Raw genomic sequence first — 15,765 nt, forward strand, 5'->3', positions numbered from 1 at the left:
AAAACTGATACAAACGTTTCGCTTTCGTGGAAACAATTACGCAGCTTATTGTGCACGTAACGCATTTTTTTTTGTCCACGCAAGTTTGCCACATGCGACCAGGAATTGTTGCGCTTTTTTCGCAGCCACTTCCTGCAGTTTCCTGTATTAATCACGAAATTGCGCCGACGTTGCGATTTTGTGTATAAAAACCGGCACACGTCGCTATAAAGTATAAACATTGGAGATTACGGAAGAAAAAAAATTCATTAGAATTATGGAAGGATACTATAAAAATTAGCTGCAAAAATTTGCAACAATGCAGACAAAGATAATAGTTTTATTTAAGAAGAATATGCAGTTGCGGGATGAAGATGCCGGAGCATTGTTTAAATAAAAATATATTATCATAGGAAAATGCTGTTTGATATTTTTTATAGAAAGTGAGGAATATATGATAAAGGACTGCGATAAATAATTTGATCATTCAGATACGGGTTACGGGCATAATGGGGATTTGAAAGAAATAATAGACATATTGGCTGCCTTTCATCGATTAATTAACGCCATGACTCTTGTGGCTCTCTGCGAGAGATAAGATGCATATAAATGATACTTAATATGCTTTTCGATTGGAAGCTATACATTTACACAGTCTAGTGTAATCAATTACCTAGTGGATTATGGTGTCCGTTCGCCTGCGAACGATCAAATTGCAAAAAAATAATTCAGTTCCTCGAATAATATTTAGATACTCTTTCTCTTCTGACATTCACACAAAGCATATTTTACACGCGATGAATTTCGTTTAATTTATCAAAATATACATATGTATTGGAATTTATCAAAAATTGGTTATTGATCGCGGTAATTATAAAATTCTGCATGATTTTATATGTAATATTTAGTTGCACGAATAATTAAAGTATGATATTGTTTGCGATACCTTTGCAGTGTGATATAAAATACGCACGCGAACTTGTATGATAAGTAAGCGATTACTTTCGCATTAAAATATTATAATTGATATGAAGATTCCATCAATATTGAAAATTTAGATTAACGAATAATAAAGTGTGATAAACTGACAACCAAATACGTGTCGATGGTGACGAGATAATGTTGACACAATAGATAGTAATCAATATTGATCTGTGAATCATTTCTGATGTCGATACTAATCATTAATAAACTTTCAAATGAAAACACTGTATTTAAGTACACTTAAGGAATACTCTGCTTAAACTTGCAACGTAATAGCACATCCGAAGGACTTAATTTCTTGAAAATTAAAACATTGAGGTAATTTAATCATTCTTTATAAATTGTTATAACGCACTTTATAACGTATGCGTTTCATTGTAAAATAATATTGTAGTAACATAGGCAATTGATAACGACACTAACGCGACACAGGAAACAAATATCTAGGTTAACAAAACAACTCGTGATTGTGAATGTTAATGAGCAATACATATCAATATCCATATGGGCATCAACACGTGTCCCAATTGGCACACATACTACCGGTCACGTAAAAATAAAACGTTACATCATCCGATCATAAAATATACAGGTCTATTCCTTGTAACTTCTTCCAAAAGATTTGTACATTTTTATGTGGTATAATACTGGAAATGATATCTGAAAAATAATCAACTTTTAATACTTGACAATCGCGAAATTCTGAGTCCTTTCGGCTTTCGAAGTCCCCCTACATTTTTAAAATATGAACTTCGTAAAGAAAGGTTCAACAGTGAGAACGACGTTTTTCACGGCGCTGAAATGTTGGGAAGAGGGTTTGACAAAAAAATTAATTTTAATACTAGAAATTCGTAGCCTTTGGAACTGTATGTACTTTGTGGAGCAGAGTAGTATGCAAGTTTCATTTCTTATGTGTTCACTATGTCTGGTTGAGTTGTGGGCATTGTAGAGGAAGATCCAAGACTTAAGATGATATTTTTTTATGAGGAAAAATACTGGAAATAACGTGCATGAAGAACTCAAGTTTCATTACAGAACCATGAAAGTTTCAGTATTCATATTTGCCAAATAGCTAAACCTTGTTAAAGTACATTTTTTTGCGAGGCAGATGAATTTCTATTACAGGAAGTTTCAGGATTATTAAAATTATATAAATACTATTATGAAAATTGGAGGAAAGATGACAGAAATTTCAATCTGTACTATATTTCTGTTGCGCAAGAATACCGAGAAGATGCTTTGCCCGATGAAGTTGTCAACTCAAAGACAGACTATCAAATATGAAACTTGTCCGCAAAATTGTCTAGAAAATTGAGCTTCATTATCAATGAGACAATGAGCAGTCTCGTGCCCATCATTCTCAAAATCATCACAACCGTCCATAACTTAATAAACCTCCTCTGAACAACTAAAGAAAGAAATTGAACCTTAAGCTCTGCACAATACACAATGCAATCGAAGCAATACGATATCACTAGTACTTCTGAAAATTCCAGAAGAACGTAACCTATCACGTTCATCCGCTTCACATCCGGCTTGCTCGCCATTTAACCGTGACTTATTCCTTCAGGTAATTCCAAGAGTTTTTCTTCTCTTTTTTAAAAGAAATAACAGCTCTTTGCGTCAGACACTCTGTGCCTCATTTTTTTTTTGCCCGCAAATTTCAAGCTCAATTAGAATTCTCATTCTGCATTCCCGATCACGTGCGTTAGTCCATAAGCATGAAATTATGGTTAAGATAAGCGTACACGTGGCAGTCGAGTGAACGTAATTCTCATGCCTGCTGGCTTTTAATCGCGTGTCGCGGATAACGAGTCCCGCGAGTCCTCTCGTACAGGTATTTCAACAAGATCATCATGCGTTTATCGGAAGTATTGCCATGCACGCAATGAATTTCATCGCGGAAGTGTGCCAGTAAGTATAAACGTAAACGTGCGATGGGAAAGGAAGCTTCGCCCGACGGCGCTGGGATTCTTCAAGTTAAGTAGACTTAATAACACCGCAATCGGTCTTTGAACTTGTGTTAAAATCCTCTGCTTTTTCCTTCTCTATATTTTAATTATATTTGCGTGTTTCTATTTCTTTTTTAGTATACCTTTTTTGTATTATTATTATTATTATTACTATTTATTTTTTTTAATCTCTTACAATTAGTAAAACTGGTTATAATGTATGTTAAATCAGTAAACAATTTTTTTAGGATTAGATTAAATCCACGTGAGAAGGTAATTCACTCTGTCCCACTTGGACCAAGTTCACTTCTGTCCAAGGTTAAGAATTCCCTCGCGGTTCAAGGTCCTCCGTACCTTGAGTGGCGCAAGATTTTGAGACGTGCGCTTTCAAGTCGATCCGACCTTTTCGAGCGATCGCTACTGTCGGGAATAGGTACCTAGGTAGGGGAGGCCGGGGTAGATTGTAACAAAAAAAGTTTTCACAGTTTCTTCTAGAAAGTGTTTTCCTTAATCAGGAAATAATTTGCGTGATTTACTACTTACATATGTGGTGAACTAATACGTGACAAAATCTTAGACACTTAGACATCTAGCTTCATCTTAAACAAATCTGAACCTTTCTTACAATGTGCCCCAGTTCCGGGGTAAATTGTAACACATCTATTTTACTTATTTAAATACAAATATGAACACAAATAAACATTTCTAATAAATATAAATGAAAACACATATCGTTATTAAACATTCGATATACACGAGTTAAACAATAATTGCTTATTCATCTGATTCTATCAAAATCTTCTTTTTCGCTTTCATTACTTTTGTCTATATACTTTTTTTATACTTTTTTGATTCTCGATTGTTCTCCTGTGCGTCTGGCACATATTTTTCTGGTGTGTCAGCAAATAGCTTGCTTTATCACCATTTAGAGCGGAATAACTAGTAGCTTGATATCGTCAAGCAGCTCTCGGATGCTGTGGGTTACCAGATTTGTCGTTCAAAAGATTTTACTTATGTTACAATTTACCCCGTGTTACAATCTGCCCCGGTCGCCCCTACTTTAATTCGCCCCTAACAAAATATCCACGTAAAAGACACGCCCAAGCAATGCAGAGATACCTGGACGTGAAAGCACGTCGACGCCATTCAAGCTAAGCTTTCCCTCCAACTTCCTTGAGGAATAATTCTATAAATGAATTACAAATTACTTTTAAAAGAAAACCTTAAAAATTACAAAAATTACTCTTTGCTATTTTTGAGCTTAAGAATTTCATTAGCACGATTATTGTGGTTGTTAAGCATCTGGTATAATAAACAGGGGGAACTCTAAATCCCAGTTATGACGGGTCCCCTTGGAGACTCTCCTGGCGCTGAATAGCGATTGACGTATCATAAACCCTCCGGACAGGCCGCGCACGCGAGGGTCCTGTTTTCCGCGGGACCTTGGGGTCCGTCTCGGGGTCTCGGTACGAATTTCTCCCCACTGCATTTTGCTAATGCGGAAAGGTGGGCGGAGTGTGGACAAAATTCGGGAAACCACCCAACGTGTCAAATTTAAAATCTGACTGGTGAACGAATATTTCCACCCTGATCGGACCTCCGTAGTAGAGGTTGGTGGTAGGGCTGTTCGAGTAGCTTGAAATTCGGACCGAGCCGAGACCAGTACTCGAAAAAAGCGAGCCGCTCGAAAAAATTCGAGTTCTCGCTTTTCTTCGAGCTACTCGGCTCTTTCGAGCTGCTCGCTTTTTTTCGAGTACTCGGCTCGGTTCGCTTTTTCCGAGTACTCGAACAGGTCTAGTTGGTGATGGGACAAACCGAGGTCTCGTTAGAGGGTTCGCGGAGGAGGAAGAGCAGAACTCAACTGAGAAGCATAACCAAAAGGTTCTCGATTCCTGTCGGCTTTGGAAACGGCCATCTATTTTATTATTATTATTATTATTATTATTATTATTATCAACGGAAATACCCTTTAGTATACAAAACATGTTAACTAGTACAAAGAGAAATGAGTCTGGTAACTTATTCTAATAACCTAAGCATATGTGCTTACGCATCGGGGACAATTATTCGGAGAGTCGACTGAGCAATTTGTGCCAGAATGAATCACACGATATAGAGAACACATCAATATCAGTGAGATATTGGTTCACCGCATACATGGCTCTATTGATGGGATCAGCTGTGTAGTACTCAGGTACTTTAGACACAAACAGGGGTCTGGAGCGCAGATGCCGTTGTGGGGCGTGAAAGCGTACTGTTGCCAAGAGCTCCGGGCAGTCAATTTGACCGTGTATTAACTTATACAGGAACATCAGATCGGAAACAAGCCTCCGATCACTAAGGGTAGCAATCCTTGTTGTCCGAAGTGCCGGACCATAGTTATGGTCATAGAAACGCATTGGGCAACCCGAAGCTCTTGAAGCCAGTCACAAAAATTTATGTTGAACCCTTTCGACAAGGCCTATGCACAGCTTATGTCTTGGATTCCAGACCACCGACGCATCTTCCAACAGCGGTCTAACAAGTGACACATATAAGCTTTACTGACTCAACCCTTCTGAACTGCCTGCCAAACCTTGCAACGAAGCCAAGGGTTTTCATCGCTTCACTGGTCATTGACCTATAGCGGCTTCGAAAATCAAGGCCCGACGATTTACTTGTTGCACTTTGACTCTTGTCGACCATAGTAACGGTCAATTGTAATAAACGTTATTGTTTTAAAATCCAGCGTGTTACTGAACCAGCATCCATCCACGTAACAATTAACGCTCGAAAGAAAGAGATTAGCGAAGTATCGAGAGGCCAGATCGTTTCAGCATTGTATAAGTGGAAGATGTAAAAAAAATGGAACATTGTATCATTCGTTGGATGTGGCAATATTGACACGAGCATTATCGCATACCATCCTGAAACTGGGATAAACAACTGCGCGTTATGGGAATGATCCGCTGCTGCGAGGAGCTTTTTGCGCCGGTGGCGGCCAGTTAGAATAAGGAGACGCTCATTCATATGAAACGATTTAGACGGTTAAAGAATTGTGTCAACGTCGTAATTAGATACCGTTAGTTATTACTACACTGCCCTCTTCGTGATCGACGACTTACGTCCGATCGATCGCGTTTAGCAGTGCCGCGGACGGGGCGTAATAACACCTACGTGCTTGGAAGCGAAACATATTCGATACGACACTTTGTACGCTGAACACATCATTCAACAGCTGAGAGCCGTCGTTAGACACGATAAACGCTAAAAATTCCACTGGTGAAGGGTTATTCTTTAACACTTCGACGAGCGCAGCTTTTCCAGCGAAATTATACTCGCTCGCGATCGTTTTCGAATTTCCCAATTATTGCTCTGCGTATTAACGAATAGAGGCCTGGATCGCAAATGCCTATGCGGTGCAATTTAATAAACCAGTGTTTCTCTTAATGCACCGCAGAGGCATTTGCGATCCAGGCCTCTCCCTAGTAGCATTTATTGTTGGCATTTTGATGGCCAACTAATTCCCAACTTGGGGATACTGTGGGCCAACCAGAAATACTACTAGGGCTATTAGTTCCGAGACTACCTCAATATCGTCACTACTCGGTTGACCCCATAAATTCGCGCCATGAATGTGGCCAATCAATATTTTAACGGTATGGACCCTTTTTGCCTCTCTAGAAGTTCGTTCCGGTCTTTGTTATATAGTCGGTCGGATGAAATCTATGGTGAAAATTTAGTTGAATAAGTGCTAGTCATTGTTAGCGACGTCGTTTATGTATTTTTGTAACTATTGGATTTGTTTTTGTCCCGTTTATATTATAATAATAATAATAATAATAATAATTATTATTCATTGATTTTTTAATAACCATCGAGCCATGTCGTAAGCAGAATAGAAATCTCTGAATGGTATCGTTTCGTCGGTGACAAGTATGTAATGAAATTCAAGGTATCGAAATCGTGAAATCACGCGCACGTGACAGCGACCGCCAATTCCGAGCGGGAAATTATCGTTATCGAAGTTATCTATTCTTTAAGAAATGATTTTGTAAAGAGTGCTTTAATTAGTAGAGGAATAACAATGCAGTAGCTACTGCGGAAATTCTTTCGCGTGTACATTTTATTTATGTCTGGTTTAAATGTAGAAAATGTTTTTGAGTAGATGGTATGGCAAAAAGGGAGTGGTTCTTCGAGTAAAAATTAATCCAAAAAGTGGAATACAAAGTTTTTATAAGTGTATTTGTCCTAAGAAAGTCGATTTTGAAAATTATATTTGGGTGCGTGTGCACCTGGGTAATTGTAAAAATTGACAGGATGCAAGAATAATTTCTTTGAGGGAGACTTTGTTTATGAAAAAGTGAATTTGAAGATGAAGCTAATTCTTACAAATAGTAGAGTGTAGCTGATGAGTTCTCAGAATCGACTGCCGCCAAAACTAAGCCTCGTATGATAAGAATTTTATTCCCACATTATTTTATTTAATTTCGCAAGAAGAAGCACTCCCGTTTTGGATTGTACCGTAAATTTAGTAACAGGCTATATAAACATATAAATATATCACTCCCAATAACATAAAACGTATGTATTTTACTTTTTTTAGTTTATAACCACCATGCATTCTACTTTTTAGAAAATGGCAACCGAAATATTTTCTGGCTACATACATTACCCGATTTTATTAATTGTTCTGCCGCAATTCGCGCTTTCAATCGTCAAACCCTTCGACAATATTTCAATCGTGCCTACATAAGAGAAATACCAAAAATATTTTATAGCCCTACCAAGGCACATTGGGAGTTCCTTGAGCGGGCCTCGAGGAGCAGCCACAAGCCTTAATCGCATGCAAATTTATTGACTAAAAATGTTTCTCCTTCCCCCCCGATGATATCAGATGTTCCACAAATTTTAATTGCTTGGTGAGCCTTGATGGAATGTCGTGGGTTATTGGCACACATACTTTGCGGACACGTAATAAACTCACGCGGGAGGCGATAATTTCGTGAAAGTGTTCAATAATTCATGCCTCCTTGCTTAACGTCCGAATTGATTTTGTAAACAGTGAAACGTTTTCTAACCAGCTTAGAGAGCGGTGGCTCGACTTTACGCCTCGTCATCCCTCGTGCATGTGTTTACTATTATGTGCATCGCCAATTTGTACGACGCAATCAAAGGAAAAGAAAAAGAGACGGGATCGTAATAAAAGTCCCATTTTGGTCGTTTTAATATGTGCGCGAGACCTATAGTTGAGGAATTACGAAACTGCCGTCTCGTGATGCCACGTTGACATCCGTCACGTGCGTTTAAGTATTCATAAAGTTGCACGTGGCAACTAAGGAAATTAAAGTTTGTCGTTTAACCTTTTTAACTCTAAGTTCACCCCCGGGCACAGTAGGCGCCTACAGTGGCTCACAGTCATAACCGTACACTCTTTAAAATCGCATAACATTTGTAAAATTGGTCCAAACGATTTGAGTTTTTTGGAGAAGCTAGAAGGATTAATTTGCTAAGTGACGTGTTTCGTCGTTTTTGAAAAAAATGCAAATGGCCGGAATAGCAAAAAAAAAGTAAAGGTCGTTTTTCAACTGTTTTTTGTGAGCCTGTAATAAAAATTCAAAAAACCCATTCGTAGATTGAAGTAAGTTGTACACATGCCTAAAATTTCATTAAAATCGGTTAACGTTGCTCCGAGCTATAAACGTTTACAGATCTCAGAATAAGGTCGAAAATCGCTGATTTCGGGAATTTCGCGATTTTCGACCTTATTCTGCGATCTTTAAACGCTTGCAGCTCGGAGCAACATTAACCGATTACCGCTCCTCAAAAATTTGCGGCCTACTTACAATTAACCTATATACAAATCCGCTCCTAGATGAGTGTAGTTTCCCCTGCTAGAGGAAAAAGAGGGGGAGGAGCTTCTGCCCTTACAAGAAAAAGTGAAGTAAAAGAAAAGGTACACGAAATCAAATTTACATGCTGATTTCAGGGCCGTATTGGCCTGCGACCTTTGTCTGACTTGGTATCCTCATGCCCATTTACTGACAACACGCTCTACTCCGGCACGTGAGAACTACTCGCATTATACAGTCTTCCTCGGATTATTGAAATGCTTTTCTCCCCGGATTATCGGGAAAGACCTACGAACCCCCCAGTTTTGCTTCCTCGCTGCGAGCGAGGGCCTGCGGTCCCGGGTAGGCCACCCGTTGACTGCCGAGGGCAATAAAACCATTGGGCCGGATAAAATACCCAGTACAGAAAAATATAATGTTCATGTTTTTGATGAATGTTCACGAAAGTATTACCAATGGATTTTTTAAGGTCTCTCGATGAAAATGAGTTGAAACGCGAAGCAATTCGGTCCATTTTTAGTGAAAGCTACTACGTTCACTAAATGTTGTAATTTACACACTGGAAAGTGAACTTCTTCCCGTTACACACCAAATTGTAAAGTGTCTGCTGAAGATTGCTTAAATAAATAGTCGGGGTGCCTTTTGAACATTTCTCCAGGTTAAAAAAAAATTTATAAATTTTTTTTTTAACGTGGAGACATCTTCAAAAGGCACCCCGACGCCTCCAGAAGAGAATTTCTCACGGGCGCCAGTGTAGTATGGGATTTTTACCCACTAACACCCCACGGTCACTATGAAATTTTGAATAATTTACATATAAATATTTCTATTATTAAGGCCTATTCGCTGAAACGCTCGGACCCCTATTTACTTATTTTCGACACAGATCCATCGTGCCATCCTCATAAAAATCGGTGTCTACCACATGGTGTTCCTCCCCTTGTTAGTGTTTGGACTCATTTTCGGCGGCATAAACTCACCAATCCATCGGTAATACTCGGTAATATGTAATAACCACGGTGTAATCGGTAATATGAAAAGTTTCATATTCAATACTGAATGACTCAATTCGCCGTCGACCGAGGGACTCCCGCTGGTGCGCTATTTCACTGACTCTCGGGTTACGCCGTTCAGTCTCCTCGTCAGTCGGTTCGGGCGAGGGCCCTGACACACGGATCAGTTTATAGGTGCTAACTACTTCCCCTGCCGTGGTTTATCGAAAATTTCCTAGTTTCAAATCTTTCTCGATAATCCGGGGAAGACTGTACTTCTTTACTAACGAAGCCATACTACGATAAAACACTATTATCTGGCTAAGTTGTTGATTCTACAGCAGCGTTGCATAAAGCTTTTATATTCCAGTCATCAAAACCTACAGTGTAAAGGAAGAACGAGGCAGACGTCTTCGAAATTTTAATTTTTACAAAGAATGGCTAAGCGTTTGTGATTAGTGTTCTAGGGTTTCGTTTCAGTCTGGTTTCACGGAAAAGTCACTAAAAAGTACTAAGGTCCCAATAAGGCCTTGTATCGAGGGTCGAGAGATATTTAGCATCTTGAGGTACAGGGGTGTCGCTTGCACTACTAGGGATTTCTCCAAGGCCACCAGACTACTTACAATTAGACGTGACTTTGCTAATGGCAATTCTCTTCTTCGAACGTCGAGATCATGAACTTCAAGACCACTTTTTAAGGTGGTCCTATCTGATTTCGAAGTAAAAAGCAGTACCGTTTGATTCGTCTTGATGAACCCGTTCCAATGGTGCATAGGGATCATAACATGCTCTCAATTCACAAATCCCTCTGCAGGCTTTTAACATTGTCGTTTATAAGAACAGTACAATTCGTTATTCATAGGATTAAGTAAAGCACTGACTTCGAAATTACTTTGCTATATCATTTCCTGCTTTGAAGTTCTGTGTTTAATAAGCTTGTGAGTAGTGTTGAGTAAAAGTTGATCGACTAGCGAATAAGGTGGAGAGTAAAGGGTTAAATCCACGGAGCTGTGGAAATAGTACCACAAAGAGACACTTACGTGTTCTGAATAGTCGCGGGCGTGAGTCAGTTAGAATGGTACTACATTGATTTATCTACACAGGCCGCAACTAACGGAGCGTAATTCCTGGCAGCGGGAAATCCCCCGGCAATCATCGTACCTAATTCTCGAAATTGGATTCGGCGATGGCGGGGCAATTGAGTTAGTGATATTTTTTTTAGTCTACGGCTGCAATTAGGCTACTCAAGGCAGCATCGTTACGTCTTTTCTGCGTTCAAACTTTTCGCTATGGAATTTTTTATGTTTTCGCGTTTACAACTTCGGTCACGGAACACTGAATATCGTTTGTGCATCAATCAATGAAGTGATCGACATTTTTTGTTAAAAGAATCTGAAAAAAAATGATTTTTGTTCTCCTTTATACATATCATAAGAACCTTATGTTACATTTTTATTAAAATTCATAAATTTCTTTAAAATCACCTCCAAAGTTATGCTCCATTTTTGGCCATCATCGTGGCGTTACCCCTTAAACGTCGTTGTTAGTATGTAATAATTAATGATTTAAGGATTCTAATGTGACAACACTTCTCCACGTTGCACCACTTTATAAGAACTTTCCGTAATAGCCTGTTATTCGTATTAAAGCAGCAAGAATAAAAGTAACATTTCCTCGAAACGGCAAAAAATGGGACAACAATTTCCTTATGCAAGGAAACATAAATATAATTCACGTTCCAATCTTCGTATCGTGTTAAACAAAAGTGAAAGTTGAAAGAAATAAAAAAGAACAATAGAATGTGCTAGTTGGAAGTAATTTAAGTAGCAAACGTGTTATGCATTTAAGGAGACCTTCCGGTCTAGAGCCCAAAAAATAGGTTATATTTAGGAATTAATTAAAGGAAAACTACTGTATATAATTTAATGGGACTTGTTGCGTCGTATTAAGGATGTCTTAAGCTTCAGAAATATATATTTTTTTTTATAATTAATCATTGCAGTCGGCACTGGAGAGTCGTTAAAGTCAAGGCGTCAAAAAATTGATCCAAATCGGTGGGACCTGTATCTCCAAAAGTTATTATCCGATTCGACTGAAACTTTATCATTTTGAAGAATATATTTCTGGATCGCGAAGAAACTAGTCAAATTTTTAAAAAAATTGAAAATTTATAATTTTTAAAAGCATTGAAAGGATGAAAACTATAGGGAAAAAGTGATTTCAAACTTCAAGTGTCGTAATTTTCTAAAAAAATGTAACTTTTTCATTTTTCTGGCTCTTCCCCTAGCGAGAAGTATGTTGTTCAAAATAAAAAAAGTTTCAGTCGAATCGGATAATAACTTTTGGAAATACACGTCCCACCGTGTTGAGAACACTGTTTCGAGAAAAACGCGTTTAAAGTTTTACGTGAGTGCCGAGAGGCCGGGGGTTACCCATGCATTTGCCGCTACTCAAATGCCTATAATTAGGGGAATTTTACGAATTTCAACAAATCATTTTAAACACGTATTCCTAAAAGGTTGAACATTCGAAAAATGAAATAAAAAAAAATCCATTTTTAGCCCGGAACCTCCCCTTAATTTATGTTTCGATTCATAGAAATGGACTAGCGAAACCACCAGGACTCACTCCATTCTAGTTTTACTTGTGATATCACAGCAAAGAAATAGTCCACTACTGTACATTAATCGTAGTGAAGATTTTTTGCAGTTGTAGAGAGTACACTTACAAGTCATTGGCCTTTAAGCATCAGAAGGATCATAAATGAATATTAGTGTCTGTTGAGGCGTCTGTGATTAATCAAGCAGAACTTTATAGCCTGAAGTGTGAGGACATTTACAGCAGTTGCTGAATTAATACATACGAATGGAAGATAATGTAAATAAATGTATTACGAAGACTTGTGTATTACGATCCAGTCCACGTTCGTGAATGCAAAGCTACTATGTATAAATGATGGTCTAGGCTACGTCTGGTGATCTACGTAGAGTTTGTCCTCCAAAACTGCTTTTCTCCGAAGTACACTCACGCAGAAGAGATTCTACATTTTTTATTCATTTCTGAATAAGGAATGCTTTATCCAAAGAATAAAGCATAGATATATTATGAGAAAATAAAAGCAGACCCCAGAAGGACAATTCTGATGATATTTGAAAAAAAATCTATGTTATTTCCTTCTCTTATTTTCGAAATTATTAAGTATTGCATTATGGCAGAAAATTAAGTTTAATTAAATACTTGTCGTGACTACAATTCTTCTATTCTGAATCTTCCTAATGGTAAACAGAAACTATACTCATCACTGATATTAAAATTAGAAATTAATTAATAGATCCATTTTAGAGATTGCGTGTATCGATGAGACGTTGAAGACTCTAAGGTATTGAATACAACATTCCCAACAATTCCTACGATCCATTGTTATTTCATAAGTGTTATATCCAAGAAAAAGCTACCGAGTTCCAATAAATGATTTTCAGAGTCCTTGTAGAAAACACTGTAAGTGCTAAAAATCAGATTCCATACTACAGTATTACCATTTTCCTTCTTTAATTTTGGCACTTACAGTGTTGTCTTCGAGGACTCTTCGATTACAGTTCACGTACGAGTTTTTCACTTGATTCCTGACGTTCGTTTCACTTGCGTACGCAGTTGCACCTAACTGTGTGCGAAAGTTTATTAGAAGGCCTATAATCCTACATAAAGGCGGATGATGCTTTCTCTGGGCGATTTCAACGTGTATTACGAGGCGATCGATGGATCTGACGTGACTCGTAAAATTTTTGCGTATAAACGCGTAGGAGTAAATGAACGACGAGTGATATTTCAGTGATATTTCTATGATAAATGATATTTTATAAATTGAATATATTTTTTTTATTACAAAGTAAGTAATATATTTGTATTAAAAATAAAGCCCCTTCGTGATCGAACTGTTTTTTTTTGTACGGCTGGAATTTGGTGACTCGAAGATTGATTGGTAAGAAATCTTTTCTGCGCGCATGCTGTTTAGGTAATTGCAGTTGGCTTGAGTTACGATGATGATTCTCAGTGCAATGATGCGCATTTGGCAGTGATATAGTAAATTGGCACAATGGAATCGTGTGGGAACAAGAATGGAATATGTAATTTGCTTGGAATGAGGGAATCGCTATGCTAAGTTACTGTAAATTGCCTTTTGATTAAGAGATAATACCCAGATTGTTCTCGCAGCGGTAGTAATTAATTACGACTCTCTCTCCACGTCCGCGGAACTCGCGGTTATTTTAAGAAAGGACACGTGTCCTCCTGCAACTATTCATGCCTGAGTTATTCCTGTTTGCATAGTTTCAATTTTATTAAGTAACAGTTAAGCTACTTTTGCCCCACGTTGGCGGCACTTCATTTTCGCCATTAAAAGTCTGAAATTAGATACATAGAATGTATTTAACGGAACGATAGATGTGGATTCAGAAAGTAGCACGAAAAACATTTCTGTGAAATTTACTCTCTCTCTCTCTCTTTATTGTTTCGCTCTTTTCTTTCAGTTGAATAATGTATCAGATGTACTGGTATATTTATATGCGCAAATTAGTTTTGTTTCCTTAGATGGCTTGTGTGTTTCGCCAATTAATTGATTAATGAAAAAAGGACTAGTCATAACTTTTAGATTGTTGGCACTAGGTTCGATTATAGCGTTATATATTTTCAATTGTGTTTTGCCTATGTTACAATATTTATATATGATTTGTTATGTATTGGAAAGAAATGAAAGTAATTAGATACTGTTAGTGTTCCATGTATCTGGTGATCTAATTCTATCCAATTACTATTTACCACTTATTTATATCAATTTGTATGTTTGCGTAGAACTATTATTTAGGATTTATGCGTGTAAGTCTAGCTACTTATTTTCTTAAAGTTCCCTTTGTCAGAATGTGTGGAATTATTACTAATCAATTATGAGTCAACTATTTATGAGTCTCATTACATAGCTTAACTACAATATAAAAAAAACTAATATTATTCTCAGTAGAATTGATATTAGGAGTCCAGATAACGTAATCTAACAAGCAGGCTAATTAAAAAATTGTACTTACAAAATCGATAATTATTATTTTCAGCATTACTTAATAATTTACTATTTTTATTATAATTTCAACGTAACTTATTTTTACAACGTTCCCTATAACACTACCGTTCCACCTTTGTTCATAAAACAAAAAGTTGCAACCGCGTCGTTTAAAACGTAGCGAGACTTCGTTCCTCCAAATTTCAAGATGGCCATAAATTTCAAACGATCATTTTCGCGAGAGGCAGAATTTCATTCCCTTCAAATACCAACTGCATATAATACTACCATACATTCCTACTTCACAAACTTTACTAAAAGTCTACTTAAAATTTTTTTAAACGCCATATTCTAATCTTCCATGGAAATCAGGCGATTTCAATAATATCCCCCCGACGTAGCCAATCGAACAAACGAACTTCATGGAAATCTCACACACATAAATACCTCGTATTAGTGTCGCATCACATCCAACAATGAACCTCGTTACTTATACCTCTCGAAGCCATCGTGATCAGTAGCGTGCCTACTGGTGTACCGTTTACGCTTCGAACGGCACGAACGTTCCCGTTTTTTCGTCCTGCTTCTTTTCTCGGCAGGCACACGCGCGCACGATCCACTAGTGTCACGGCGGAGACCGCGTCGCGGTACGCGAAACGCAGACTTCCAATGGTAACAACACGGAGCACCGCGTGCGAACGTTGGCACCGCGAGATTTGTTTCGAAGACGGTAAACAAAAAAAAAAGAAGAGAAACACGCGAAACGGAAGAAGAAGAGGAAGAGGAAGACGAGTAATAGAGGGTTATACGCGTTTAGAAACTTGTTTTCCCCTGGAAAGTTGAGGTTATGAACGGACGAGAAAGTGAGACTCCCGGCGGGTGGTTTCGTTCTATTCTTTAACGGTGCTCGATTCGCTGGGGAATCGAACGGAAAGCTTTTACAAACGTTCGAGCGTCGCTAACTCTCGTCACCGTGT

The 15,765-nt window shown here is 38.0% G+C and overlaps 1 protein-coding gene across 1 annotated transcript in view; it reads right to left on the bottom strand.

Annotated features, from left to right (window-relative positions):
* LOC143368412 (sodium-independent sulfate anion transporter) overlaps positions 1-15,765 on the bottom strand; it is a 33,311-nt gene extending 17,546 nt beyond the window's left edge. Inside the window, exon 1 of the mRNA XM_076811113.1 lies at positions 15,236-15,765. The gene's annotated coding sequence lies outside the window, so the exon portion shown is untranslated. The remainder of the gene's footprint in view (positions 1-15,235) is intronic.

Source organism: Andrena cerasifolii, chromosome 1 (genome assembly GCF_050908995.1).
Source record: "Andrena cerasifolii isolate SP2316 chromosome 1, iyAndCera1_principal, whole genome shotgun sequence".
Lineage (NCBI taxonomy): Eukaryota > Metazoa > Arthropoda > Insecta > Hymenoptera > Andrenidae > Andrena > Andrena cerasifolii.